The following is a 15,576-nucleotide window of genomic DNA, read 5'->3' as shown; positions in this document are numbered from 1 at the left end:
CACATCTCCTACTGTACTCCCCCTCATTCACAGTGATTTCGTCACACTGGCCTTCATTCGTTTCCTTGTACACTTGCTTTGGCCTAAGGATCTTTCTGCATTTGCTGTTCTGTCTGCCTAAAATGCCATTCCTACGGCTTTTCACTTGGTGGGCTCATTCTTATCATTCAGGTCTCAGCTCAAATATTATCTCCTTATAAAGCCTTTGCTAGACCACCTTAATCAGCCCTTGGGCTTCCCCCAACTCCCATCTTGTGTATGAATCCATAGTTTTCCTCTCCTTTGGGACACATGGGAAGAGAATACTTTCCTGATGCCCTTGCAGTTAGGCAGGACTCTGGGACAAGTGTTAGCCAATAGACATAGATGAAAGTGATGTGATGGTGTAGTCTGATCATCCCTGCGGTCATCCAGGTGAGAACATCATGGAGCAGAGCCCACCGATACACGGTATATAGGGGCCTGCATAAGAAAAGAACTCCGACTTTCTTGTCTTAGGCCACTGAGATTGTTGAGGTTGTTTGTTATTGTAACATAACTATCCCTAGCTGATCTAAAACACCATCTTTCTGTTTTATTTTCTTCAGAGCACTTGTCTTCTTTGAAATGATCTTATTGATTTATTATTAATCTGTCCCACCCCTCTAAACATTGCCAGGTGCATTAGTAGCACACAGTCCACTGAAGGATTAACATTCTATGCTGTCTGTGGATCGCCGTCAATCTCACACTATCTTAAAAAATTTATATATATATATAATCCCATGCAATCTTAAATGAGCCTTTGAGAACAGCCCTTCAGCCCTCTGCTGATTTCTTTGGCATTAGTCTGGCCAATAAGGAGATGTCCATGAATGGCCCTTGATGAACTAGGCTAGGCACCCCTTAGCTAGATGCTATCCCTGCCCCAGTGCATTTCTTCTGACAGAGGGCAGTTGCCTAACTTATTCCAGAAAGTTTATAAACTGAGCAGAAACAGACAGAATGAATATTGTTTCCTATCCTTAATGATGGTCTCCTCCAAACATGTACACTGGGAAAGAAGGTGTGTGTTTGCAGAGTCTACACAGTTCTGTTCTCCCCACACCTCACACTATTCAGCTAGTAAGAACTCATATCCCTATAGGCCAGGGGACTAGGGTGGCTATGGTGACCCTGTCTATTGCAGTTCTCCAGGCCTGCCTTGGGTATGTTAATTCAGTTAAGAGAAACCATTAAGTAATGTCTCCATTTAAAAAATGTAAAGGTGGCATTACATCAGTATTCTCCAAACTGTGATCCCTGAAGTGCCACGTGAGAAAGGGGAAAGTAAGCAGACCTTTGTGTGTTCTCCCCCCCCTTGCTCTCCCTCTTCAACAAAACATCTCCTTTTAAAAAACTTTTATATATATGAATATATAGCTTATTTTAAAAATTACAAATTTAGATAAATGAATGCATGACCAAAAATAAGAGAAAGGTTAAAATATAGAATGATAATAAGATCTACCTTCTTTGTACACAGAAAAAACTGAAAGAAGAGAAGTGAAATAATAAGCCCAAATCCAAAAACAATTAGTGACAGAGCCTGCATTGGAACCATGGAGAACGGAACAACTCTGCTGAAATTGTGTATATATATATATATATATATATATATATATATATATATGTATATGTATATGTATATGTATATGTATATGTATATGTATATATATATATATATAATTTGAAAAGGGAAATGTTGCTTTTAAAGAATTGGACTAGATATTTTCTAAAGCACCTTCTGCTTCTAATGTTCTAGGACCCTAGTATGTCCAAGGTACTGTGCTGGGCACAGTGGGGCACATGAAAATGAAGACGACATCACCTCTGACTTCTTGATTTAGCAGAATAAAGAGGCTCTCCCATGAATAATATCAGGAAATAAATGAAGGTGGGGAATGAAGGTGGGGAAAGGAGGGAGGGGAGAAGAGTACTGAATGTGGACTATCTATGAAAGTCACCACCAAGTGCAAACCCTGCGGTTATGGAACTTTCCCACCTTATCCCGGCAGCATGGTTGATGATGGGGAACCTTCTCCATGTCTTGACACAGAGCCTTTATTGCTTTTAAATTGATCTGGGTTCCCCAGTTACCCAGTACTCAGCTTCTGGCTTTGTTCTCTTATTAATCTCTGAGACTTTTTGTCTGATATGTTCCATGTCCTTAGCTATTTTATTTCTTATTTAAAATGTTGGTGACGCGTATCTTGGCAATTTCAATTAGAAGTCAAACACTTTTATAAAGACATAAAATTGACGCCAATGTCAAGAGTTTCAGAGGGGTTAGGTAGAAGAGGGTCAAAGCAGTCTCATATATGGTGATGGGAGATTTGACTCTGGGGGATGAACACACAATGCAGTTTATAATGATGTATTATAGAATTGTACACTTGAAACATATATTAGGTTGGTGCAAACATAATTGTGGTTTAAAAGGTTAAAAATAATTACAAAAACCGCAAATAATTTTATCAACCAATGTCACCCCAATAAATTTAATTAAAACAGTAAAAATTGTTTGCTCAAAATAAAAAGAAAAAAAATGTTTCAGAGATGATAAATATTGACAGCTAAGGAATATTACCTTTACAGACTTCAGTGTCCCTGGCCACCTTGCTGCCTTTGATGACTAAGATATGAAAGTGTTACTATCTCATTTCAGCAGAGTTGTTCTGTTCTCCATGGCTCCAATGCAGGCTCTGTCACTAATTGTTTTTGGATTTGGGGTTGTTATTTCACTTCTCTTGCTTTCAGTTTTTCTGTGTACAAAGAAGGTAGATCTTATTATCTTTCTACATTTTAACCTTTCTCTTCTTTTTGGTCATGCACTCATTTATTTAAATTCATAATTTTAAAATAAGCTATATATTCATATGCCTTAAAATCCAAATGCTGCAAACATATATATAGTAAAGGTTCTCACTCCCACTATTGTCTTCGTTTGCCCAGTTCCCACCCCCATACTTCCCCATAAGTAACTGTTTTTATTAGTATATTTTGGGTTTTCTTTCAGAGACCCTGAAAACACAAATACAAACATCTTGTCCCCCACTTCTTATTAATACAATAGGAGCATATTATATACAGTCTCTATACTTAAAAATCCTATCTTTTCTACAGATTGAATGTGCTTTCATTCTTTTGTACAACTGGTTAGCATTACATTTTATTGGTATAGTTTAATTTAACTAGTCTCCTAATGATAGTCTATGAGCTGCTTCTTATCTTTTGCTATTATATCTGTGTTGTAATACATAACCTTGTGCATACATCATTGCTAATGTATGCAAATATATCTGAAAATAAATTCCTAGAAGTGGGATTGTTAGGTCAAACGGTGTAGACCCTTTGTAAATTTGTAAATTTTATAGCTATTGTCAAATTGTCCTCCATAGACATTAGACTACTTGACCCTTCCACTAGGAATGTATGAAAGTGCCTGTTTCCCCATAGCACCATCATCAAACTCTCTCTTTTTTTTTTTTAAAGTTTATTGGGGTGACAATTGTTGGTAAAATTACATAGATTTCAGGTGTACAATTCTGTATTACATCATCTATTAATCCCATTGTGTATTCACCACCCAGAATCAGTTCTCCTTTCATCACCATATATTTGATCCCCTTTACCCTCATCTCCCACCCCCTCCCCCACTTACCCTTTGGTAACCACTAAACTATTGTCTGTGTCTATGAGTTTTTGTTTCTTATTTGTTTGTCTTGTTCTTTCGTTGTTTTTGGTTTATATACCACATATCAGTGAAATCATATGGTTCTCTGCTTTTTCTGTCTGACTTACTTCGCTTAGCATTATACTCTCAAGATCCATCCATGTTGTAACAAATGTTCCTATATCATCTTTTCTTTCCGCCAAATAGTATTCCATTGTGTATATATACCACAACTTCTTTATCCATTCATCTATCGAAGGACATTTTGGTTGTTTCCATGTCTTGGCCACTGTAAATAAAACTGCAATGAACATTGGAGCACACGTGTCTTTATGGATAAATGTTTTCAGATTTTTTGGTAGATACCCAGGAGAGGAATTGCTGGGTCACATGGTAATTCTATTCATAATTTTTTGAGGAACCTCCACACTGCCTTCCATAATGGCTGCACCAGTCTGCATTTCCACCAACAGTGTATGAGGATTCCTTTTTCTCCACAGCCTCTCCAACACTTGTTACTATTTGTCTTGTTGATGATAGCCATTCTGATTGGGGTGAGGTGATATCTCATTGTGGTTTTTATTTGCATTTCTCTGATGATTAGTGATGTTGAGCATTTTTTCATATGTCTATTTGCCATTTGTATGTCCTCTTTGGAGAAATGTCTCTTCAGGTCCTCTGCCCATTTTTCAATTGGGTTGTTTGTTTTTTTGTTGTTGAGTTGCATGAGTTCCTTGTATATTTTGGATATTAGCCCCTTATCGGAGGCACTGTTTGCAAAAATCTTCTCCCATTCAGTTGGTTGTGTCTTTATTTTGTCGATGGTTTCTTTTGCTGTGCAGAAGCTTTTAAGTTTCATATAGTCCCATTTGTTTATTTTAGCTTTTACTTCCCTTGCCTTTGGAGTCAAATTCATAAAATGCTCTTTGAACCCAAGGTCCATAAGTTTAGTACCTATGTTTTCTTCTATGCAGTTTATTGTGTCAGGTCTTATGCTTAAGTCTTTGATCCATTTTGAATTAACTTTGGTACATGGTGACAGATAGCAGTCCAGTTTCATTCTTTTGCACGTGGCTATCCAATTCTCCCAGCACCATTTATTGAAGAGGCTGTCTTTTCTCCATTGTATGTTTTTTGCTTCTTTGTCAAAAATTACCTGTCCATATTTATGTGGTTTTATTTCTGGGTTCTCAATTCTATTCCATTGGTCTATGTGTCTGTTTTTCTGCCAATACCATGCTGTTTTGATTATTGTAGCCCTGAAGTACAAGCTACAGTCACGGAGTGTGATACCTCCAGCATTGTTCTTTTTTCTTAAGATTGCTTTGGCTATTTGGATTTTTTTTGTGGTTTCAAACAAATCTGAGGATTTTTTGTTCAATTTCTTTAAAAAATGCCATTGGCATTTTGATGGGGATTGCGTTGAATCTGTATATTGCTTTGGGTAATATGGTCATTTTAACTATGTTGATTCTTCCAATCCATGAGCATGGAATGTCTTTCCATTTCTTTGTGTCTTCTTCAATTTCTTTTAAAAATGTCTATTAGTTGTTAGCATATAGGTCTTTCACATCTTTGGTTAAGTTTATTCCTAGGTATTTTATTCTTTTTGCTGCAATTGCAAAAGGAATTGTTTTTTGTATTTCTTTTTCTGAGATTTCATTGTTAGTATATAGGAATGCAATGGACTTTTGTATGTTGATTTTGTAGCCAGCAACTTTACTGTATTCGTTGATTGTTTCTAATAGCTTTTTGGTGGAGTCTTTAGGGTTTTCTATATATAGCATCATGTCATCTGCAAAGAGTGACAATTTAACTTCTTCATTCCCAATTTGGATGCCTTTTATTTCTTTCTCTTGCCTGATTGCTCTGGCGAGGACTTCCAACACTATGTTGAAAAGCAGAGGTGATAGGAGACAGCCCTGTCATGTTCCTGAATGTAGAGCAAAGGGCTTCAGTTTTTCACCATTAATTATGAGATTAGCTGAGGATTTGTCATATATGGCTTTTTTTATGTTAAGGTATTTTCCTTCTATACCTATTTTATTAAGTGTTTTAATCATAAATGGATGTTGTATCTTGTCAAATGCTTTTTCTGCATCAATTGATATAATCATATGATGTTTGTCCTTTATTTTGTTTATGTGATGTATCACATTGATGGATTTGCTGATGTTGAGCCATCCTTGTGCCCCAGGGATAAACCCCATTTGGTCGTGATGAATAATCTTTTTAATGCATTGTTGTATTCGATTTGCTAGAATTTTGTTTAGGATTTTTGCATCTGTGTTCATCAGAGACATTGGTCTGTAGTTTTCTTTTTTTGTGTTGTCCTTACCAGGTTTTGGTATCAGAGTAATGTTGGCCTCATAAAATGAGTTAGGGAGTACTGTCTCTTCTTCAATTTTTTGGAAGAGTTTGAGCAGGATTGGTATTAGATCCTCTTTGAAGGTTTGGTAGAATTCACTAGTGAAGCCATCTGGTCCCGGACTTTTGCTTTTGGGAAGGTTTTGGATGACTGATTCAATTTCGTTACTGGTGATCGGTCTGTTTAGATTTTCCAGTTCTTCATGGTTCAGCCTAGGAAGGCTATATGTTTCTAAGAACTTGTCCATTTCTTCTAGGTTATTGAATTTGGTGGCATATAGTCCTTCATAGTATTCTTGGATGATCCTTTGTATTTCTGTGGTGTCCGTGATAACTTCCCCTTTTTCATTTCTGATTTTGTTAATTAGTATCTTCTCTCTTTTTATCTTAGTGAGTCTAGCCAAGGGTTTGTCAATTTTGTAAATCTTTTGAAAGAACCAGCTCTTTGTGACATTAAGTTTTCTATTGTCTTTTTGTTCTCTATTTCATTTAGTTCTGCTCTGATTTTTGTTATTTCCTTTCTTCTGCTGACCTTGGGTTTCATTTGTTCTTCTTTTTCTAGTTCTTTAAGGTGTAATATGAGGTTATTTATTTGGGGTTTTTCTTGTTTCTTTAGATAGGCCTGTAATGATATAAATTTCCCTCTTAAAACTGCTTTCGCTGCATTCCAAAAATTTTGGTAGGATGTATTTTCATTGTCATTTGTTTCTATGTATCTTTTGATCTCTCCTCTAATTTCTTCTTTGACCAGGTTGTTCTTTAAAAGTATGTTGTTTAATCTCCATGTATTTGTATTTTTTCCTGCTTACTTTTTGCAGTTGATATCCAATTTCAAAGCCTTGTAATCAGAGAATAAGCTTGGTGTGATTTCAGTCTTCTTAAATTTGCTGAGGCTGATTTTATGTTCCAATATATGGTCTATCCTTGAGAATGTTCCATGTACACTAGAAAAAAATGTATAGTCTGATGTTTTAGGATGAAGTGCTCTATATATGTCAATTATGTCCATTTCATCTAATGTGTCATTTAGGGCTGCTATTTCATTATTTATTTTCTGTTTGGATGATCTATCCATAGCTGTCAATGATGTATTTAAGTCCCCTAGTATAATTGTGTTTTGGTCAATTTCTCCCTTTAGTTCTGTTAGTAGTTGCTTGGTATATTTCGGTGCTCCCTGATTGGGGGCATAAATATTGATGACTGTTATGTCTTCTTGTTGTATAGTCCCCTTTACCATTATGAAATGTCCATCTTTGTCTCTTGTTACCTTTTTCACCCTGAAGTCTGTTTCATCTGATATCATTATGGCTACACCTGATTTTCTCTGGATACCATTTGCTTGGAGTGTCAATTTCCACCCTTTCACTTTGAGTCTATGCTTGTCCTTGTAGCTGAGATGTGTCTCTTGGAGACAGCATATGGTTGGGTTTAGTTTTTTGATCCAATCTGCTACTCTGTGCCTTTTTATTGGTGAGTTCAGTCCATTTACATTTAGGGTGATTATTGATATGTGAGGATTTCCTGTCATTCTATCTTTAGTTTTCTGGTAAGGCTGTGTCTCCATTGTTTCTTTGCCTTTTGTTGTTGTCTATTATTTCTGTGTGGTGGTATTCTATGATGTTTCCCTCTGTTTCTTCTTTTATTACGGTATATATTTCAGTTCTGGATGTTTTTTAGTGGTTATCCTTAAGTTTATGTAAAAGAGAGTTTGATATTTAGAGTATTCCATTTTCTTCAGCACTCTTACTTTCTCCATTCCCATATTCCGGTTCAGGCCTTTACTCTCCCCCTTTTTATGTTTTAGTTGTCACAAATTGTCCCTGTTGATTGTGGTCGAATAGGCTCCTTTAGTATTTCTTGTAGTGTAGGTTGTGTATGAGAAAATTCCCTCAACCTCTGTATGTCTGGAAAAGTCTTTATTTCTCCTTCATATTTAAAACATATCTTTGCTGGATATATTATTCTTGGCTCATAATTTCTCTCTTTCAATAGTTTGAATATTTGGTTCCACTCCCTCTTGGCTTATAGAGTTTCTGCTGAAAAATCTGATGACAATCTAATGGGCTTTCCTTTGTAGGTTACCGTCTTCTTTTTCCTGGCTTCCTTGAGGATTCTTTCTTTGTCGTTGATTTTAGACAGCTTCAATACAATGTGCCTTGGAGAAGGCCTGTTGGGATTGAGGTAATTAGGTGTTCTATTTGCTTCTTGGATTCGAGGATCCAGTTCTGTCCACAAGTTTGGGAAGTTCTCATCGATGATTTGTTTGAATATATTCTCTGTTCCCTTCTCTCTTTCTTCTCCTTCTGGTATGCCCATTATTCTTATATTGCTCTTTCTGATGGAGTCAGAAAGTTCTTGTAGAGTTCTTTCATTTCTTTTAAGTCTCAAGTCTCTTTCTTCTTCCATCCGTGTCATTTCCAGGTTTCTATCTTCGATGTCATTGATTCTTTCCTCCATCTGGTCAACTCTACTACCTAAGCTGGCTATTTCATTCTTAATTTCTTCTATTGAGTTCTTAATCTCCAGAAATTCTATTTGGTTCTTTTTTTAAAATTTCAATCTCTTTCATAAAATGTTCATGTTGTTCTTTGATTGTGTTTCTGAGTTCATTAAACTGCTTTTCTGTGTTTTCTTGCATCTCGTTGAGTTTTTTCAGAACTGCAGTCTTGAATTCTCTGTCATTTAAGTCACATATTTCCATATCTTTAAGTTCCTTTTCTGGAGACTTTTCACTTTCTTTCTGAACTGTCTTGTTGCCTTACTTATTAATGGCAATTACTGATTTATTATTTCTCTTCCTAGACATCTACACGAGTGGTTTCTGCAACAGGTTGATAGGAAGAGGTCTTTCTTTTGTTTTCCAGGACTTGTTGGTAGAATGTTTTATTTTCTCTCCTACTGCAGCCTTTTTTTCTCTCTCACACTGTAGTGCTATATTTTCTCTGCACTATTCCAGCTTCTCACACAATGGGGGGATTCCCTGGGAGATGGACTTCTCCTCTGTTAACAGTTTGCCTGAGTCACAGGGTGCAGTGTCCGTGTGGGTATATGGAGAGATTTTGAAGTTCCAAAGCTCTTCCTGCACCAGATTCAAAGCACGTGTATTTCAGCAGTACTATTTACTCCTGCAGGGATCCGCCCAGATAGGTGTGGTCAGGTGCGGGGTGAGTTGTGAGAGGTGGCCCAGAGCAATGATAGCCACCACCACCACAGCTGCTCCTGCTTGCACAGCTCCCTCCCCTTTGCCGGAACTAGTTGGGCTGCAAATCTGTGTCTGCATTCCACAGTTCTCAGAACAGCAAATATTCTGTTCTTTTGATCTGACACAGCTACTGTTGCGCTTCTAGCACTGGGCAGATGGGGGTGGGGCGAGCTCTTGGAGGGTAGGGAGGGGGCGGCTAGTCTCAGTGCCTAAGGCTTCTGTTCTCTGCTCGGCCGTGAGAGCTTAAACCACTGTTTTCAGCCTTCTTCCCTCAGTCTTTGCTCCAAGGTCTCTGCCGTGAGCGTTGGGTTCAGCCGTGTTATATGCTGTCCCCTCAGCCCTGTGGGCCATAAACAGAGCCCTAGCAGTCTAAGTTCTTCCCTGTCCTGCAGCTGTGGTAGTTCCCGGATGCACCGAGCTCAGAGCACTGAGCTGGGGGTCTGCGTCCTGCGCCCGCCCAGCTCCATCTCCGCACTTCAACCATCCCTCCACCCCTGCTCACGCGATTTGCCCATCTTTAGGTGAATTAAGTAGTGGGTCTCTTCGTCTTGACTGTCTGCTGTTCAGGGAGTTCTTTGTAGAGTTATAGTTGTTCAATTTGCGGCTAATTCCAGGGGAGATTTATAGAGGCTCACCTTACGCCACCATTTTGATCACAAACTCTTGGATTTATGCCAATCTAGTAGATTAGATATGGTATCTCAATGCAATTTTGATTTACATTTCTCTTTTAATGATTCATGTTAATCACTTTTTAAATGTTCAAGAACCATTTCTATTAATATTTTAAAATTCTGTTCTTGATCCTGAGATTTCTCATAGTCTTCTGGCAAAAACAACACTTCTCTGGTTTATCCACACCTTCATCAAGTCATGTCCACACAGTATGGATGCCCATAGTGTTCTCTCCAGCCTTCTCATTGATTTTACATTTGGAAACACTCTTAGCCTATCCTTTAAGTTCTCCTGTTCATCTGTCTTTAATTCAACATGTATTTTTTTAGTCTTTGTATAGAATTGCTTTCCAGTAGTAACCCTCCTAGCCAAAGCATTTGCTGATACATTCATTGCTACACAATTTCTTATAGTCTTATTAACCATAAAAAACAAAAACAAATAAACCAAGCAACAACAAACGAAAAACTAAGACATTTGCCTCTTGGTGGTCAAATCCAAGAAGATTGGATATTCTTTCACTGAAGAGAGGGTGTTTGGTATCATAAGTGTATGAAATTTCCTGTGGCTTTTGGCCTGATAAGATTATTTGTACATAGATAGTATGTAAAGGCATATTTTTATCTGGATGCAAATTTGTGGTGGGGATGTAGAACGACTTGGCAAAGAGGATTTATATGTGAGAGTTCTTGCCAAATACAAATGTATGCAGAGATGATAGGGTGTGGTGGCATCGGACCTCTATATCCTGATGTAGATCCCTCTGTCAACTTTGTTGGCTTTATAGTGTCTGGATTATTTATTTAGTATTGGAGAGGACACAATATTCATATCCTCTGGCTGATATCTTTCAAAGACAGCACCATACCTTAGCTTTCCTATGTAGTAAGCATACAATCCCATTATCTAGGTAGTTAGTAGCATAATGCAGATAATTTCGACAGGATAGATGTGACCCATAGCTGGCTTCATGGGCATGTGACCTGTGCAGTCACATAGGGCTCTGTGCTCAGTAGGGTTCCATGCTTGGTTTAATGCTCTACTGTCACCATCATGAAATTCTTAGTAATTTTTTTGCAAAGGGACCTGTCCCTCATTTTTATTCTGACTGAACCCCAAAAATTATGGTTCTCGTGTGACTTGAGGTTAGATTGTCTGGTGAATCAAGTCAGTTTGTAGAGTGGAGTCCAATGGATTAGTGTTGGTTATGATGCATCTGTGACTGTCCTTCCCTCTATTAAGATAATTGCCACTGTTGTTTGTAAATTTTGATTGTAAGTGACAACTCTGTTATTGCTTCAACAGAAAAGGATGTATATTTGTTTTAATCTTCCATATCTTATTTTAAAAAGCAGATCAGATATAGATCAGATAAGTGTAGTATTTTCCCTGTGTTCCTTCCTGTGAGTTAGAACAGAGAACACCATTAAGATCTACTTCAAAATTATACTAAGCATAGCCATTGCTTTCTCATATAGACATGTTAAGTCTCATTTCCACATAAAAATTTAAGACTAAAGTGTTAATTCAAGTTACTTGCAAAGAAGACATCCAGAGAGACTTGCAGCTTGAAGTTTGCCTTTTTTGAGTTTTAACCGTCATTTGATAAATGGTTACAAAAGAATGCAATATTGAAATAGCCTTCCAAATTAAGATTCTCAAAAGTTTAATCTGCAGGTATTCTAAGTGATCAGTTCATTGTCCTTCGTGGAATCTACAATTTAAGAAGAAAGTGAGTGATCTGCTATCAGAGGGTAAAACTCAAGGCAAGCATGTGTTGCACTGGGTTGGGATGAAAAAACAAACACACCCTTTAGAAGCAAAAACAAAGTTTGCTGACTTCAATGTTATGGATGCTATTGCACAGTCAGCTCACTGTGTCGTAACTGGAGTGTGAGAACCTGTGTAAGGAAGAGGATCCTCATCTCTCTGAGAGCCCTAGGAAAGGGAGGAGCACATAAAGTCAGGTTTATTTTTACCAACCAGGACCTCTGTGTTTTGGTGAAAACCACTGTGCTTTTCTGTATATGGTAGGAAGGCTGTGATTTATAACACATTGCTTTATCCTGTGTGCTTTTGTGCTCTATGAGATTAAAAATCATAATACCTTAAACACAAAGACATCATTTGATTTTTCTGACCAGTGCTTCTAGCTCAGATGTAATATTACTTTTGAAAACACCTCAAATAAGTATTGCCATAAATCCTGGAAGAGCTCCATTTATGCTGGTGAACTATAGACATAGGGCCCTTGTCTTTATATCTACAAAAGCATCATGGGAAGTGGGGTTCAGGTATTATCTCTAGAAGCTGACCCTTGTTATCCATTTAAATTATTTTGAATTTAATCCATTTTTTCAATTTGGATAATTCATCTTAAATTTTAATAGATTTCTGTTAGTAGTTTTTTGGTTATCTTTTATTATCTCAACAAGAGATATTGCTTTTCAATTTCCTGTAATTTTTAGACACATCTAAATAAGCACTAGAGTGAATTGTTGACTCAACCTGATTCTACCAGGCTCTGTTTATTATAATAATTAAGAATCTGTTGCTTTAGTCTTTAGAGCTAGATCAGTCCAATAGGAGTAGTTAGTTTAATTCCAGGTGTTATGAGTCTTGCCATTATTGAGAGTCTGCCCTTGAATGAGTCTACATTCACTAGATCATTTCACTGAAGCTGCTCTTGGGGAACTTGACTAAAGGATTACTGGGTTTTCGCCAGTCTGAGCTAAAGTTGAAATAGCAGTTGGCAGAAGATGGGATGGTGGGAAGCTCTGTAATATATTATGAATTTAACAATTTATTCAAAATCTAATGCATAATACTAGTGCCATTTATTGGGTTTCTTGTGCACATTAAGCCCTTTAGATACATGTGTTCATTTAACCATCCTGATAAGCTCAAGTATTAATATTATCAGAGAGCTAAGACCTTGCTTGAGCTCACAGATTGTGACAGTGTTAAAGCTGTGCTGACTCCAGGTCTGATTCCAAAAATTCAGGCTTTTAACCACTGTCTCTTATTTAAAATTTCTACTAGGGCAACAAAATAATTTTTATTATTGAGTTCTCTTAAGGTACCATTATTTCCTTCAAACCCTTTGGTAAATAAATAATAACTTCTTATCATGGACCTCTTAGGTTCTATTTAGTGCCATCTGTGGCTTTTTACTCCTTGGTTTGTCCTTATGGCTTTACTAAAAGACAGATACCCCACATATGCACATTATTGCTTTCAGGGGGAGCAATATACTTATTGGTAATGCTAATTTCCAGTTATTATAAAACACAAAATGTGACCACCACTAACCGTCTACCAGAGTATCATTTCCATTGCTAGACGTAGCAAGTTTAGGGGCGGGTCAGGCTATCACCCTCATCAGCATGATCAATAATAGCAGCAGCTTTGATTGAGGATTTATGCTTTGTCCAGCCCTACTCTTAAGTAATTTAGAAATATTGCATTTAATACTCACAATGACTGTACAAAATAGGTAGTAGTAGTAGTTCCGTTTTATAGTGAAGGAATCTGAGCTTTGGAGTTAAGTAAATTTGCTCAAGATAATGGAAAAAACTCATGACTTAGAGTTGGATATCCTGAATTCACAGCCAACTCTATATCCTACAAACCTTTAACTCTGTAGTTTATGATATTTAATTGTCTCTAGGCTTATATTTTGTATTATGAAAGTAATAAATGTTCATAACAGATAATTTGAAAAATATATTAAAAATATTGGGAAAGGGAAACAATCATCTAGGTCATAATACCCAAACACAGTCACTGCTAACATGTTGGTAGCTTTTATTTATATACAGAGGGTGCCAAAAATATGTATACACATTTTAAGAAAGGAAAAAACTGTATTAAAATGATGCGAATGGTAACCACTTTGAGCACCTCTTGTAATTGCAGAAGTCAAACGTGACCTGTATTCATCTTTTGTTATCAGTGTATATTATTACAATTTTAATACAGTTTTTTCCTTTCTTAAAATATGTATACATTTTTTTGGCACCTTCTGTATTTACTAATAAAGAAAATTGCTTTCCTTTTTCTTTTAAAAATAGATTTGTAATCCTGTCATATGCAGAATTAAAAAAAAAAGCATTTTATTTTCTAGAACTGTTTTAGATTTAAATAAAATATTTTGGAAGATAATACAGAGTTTCCACACTCAATTTCTCCTGTTGTTAACATCTTACATTAGTATGATACATTTGTTACAATCAATGAACCAATATTAATACAATATTATCATATTACAGTATTATATATTATCATAATGCCCAGAGTTTATTCAGATTTCCTTAATTTTTTCTAAGTTTTTTATTCTGTCTGGGATCCCATCCAGGATACCACATTCTGTCTAGTTGTTATGTCTCCTCAGTTTCCTCTTGACTGACTGTAACAGTTTATTAGACTTACATTGTTTTTAAACCACCTTGACAGTTTTGAGGAGTATTGGTTAGGTATTTTGAAGGATGCCCTTCTATTAGAATTTGCCTGTTGTTTTTCTCATGATTAGACCGGGCTTATGTGTTTATGGGAGGAAGACCACAGAGGTAAAGTGCTATTTTCATCTCATCATATCAAAGTTTTATATTATTAACATGATGTTGACCTTGATCATCTGGCTTAGGTAGTGTTTGTTACTTTTGTCCATATATACCGGGGGTGCCAAAAAATGTACAAGTGGATACTTTGGTCAATGTTGCTCAAACAGTAATCAGAAGTGTCTGGACACTGATGGTAACAACTTTGAGCACCTCTTGTAATTGCAGAAGTCAAATGTGACTTGTATTCATCTTTTATTATTGGTATATATTGAGTATTACAATTAATACAGTTTTTTTCTTTCTTAAAATGTGTATACTTTTTTTTTTTTTTTGTATTTTCCATGTTATATACTTTACATGAATGTCATTTTATCAGTTGCACACTATACATGGTTTCCTAAGCTACATCTTTAGGCATTAATTCATTGCTTTTTTGTTTGTTTTTGTTTCTTTTAGGAAAGGGTCTTAGAAGTGAGGTTACAGGATAAATATATTAAAAATTTAGTGCATATAGTTTCACCAAGGAGTTGTATCAGTTTATACTTCCATTAGCACTGTATGAAAATGGGTCTTTCACTTGCTCCTCAGCAACATTGCTTATTATTATTTACCTTTTTGGCTAAGTTTTTGGCAAAATGGTTGTTTACTGTATTTTAATTTGTATTGATTTTATGACCACTAAGACAGCCAATTTACTCATGTATGTTTTGACTAGAACTTCTCTTATCCACATGTATAATTAGAATAATAATCCTATAGAGACATAGCACGAGTTAAATGTTATGTGTGAAAGGATTTTGTAAAATCTTAGAGGGTTTGCTGACTGTTGACAATAATTTTGAGGTAGGAGAATTACAAGTGATTGTTATCACAATAAGAATTTTCATTTTGGAAAGAATATGGTAACCTTAAGAAGTTATTAAACAGGTGACAATTATTAAATGTATCTAGTGGGTTGAAAATTGGTAGTTCATATAAATATATTTTGAAAATATATAAAGTAGTTCATGTGATAAGATACAAATTAAGGTATGGCAATTTTATAGCCTACCTCCTTCTTTTTCACACATGGGCCA

At 36.2% G+C, this 15,576-nt stretch overlaps 1 protein-coding gene across 1 annotated transcript in view; it reads left to right on the top strand.

Annotated features, from left to right (window-relative positions):
• The window catches only part of ZPLD1 (zona pellucida like domain containing 1), a 509,249-nt gene that overhangs the window by 164,532 nt on the left and 329,141 nt on the right, over window positions 1–15,576 (top strand). The window lies entirely within an intron of this gene.

The sequence above is a fragment of the Rhinolophus sinicus genome, linkage group LG01 (assembly GCF_036562045.2).
Source record: "Rhinolophus sinicus isolate RSC01 linkage group LG01, ASM3656204v1, whole genome shotgun sequence".
Classification (NCBI taxonomy): domain Eukaryota; kingdom Metazoa; phylum Chordata; class Mammalia; order Chiroptera; family Rhinolophidae; genus Rhinolophus; species Rhinolophus sinicus.
This window is presented reverse-complemented; position numbering and strand designations above follow the sequence as displayed.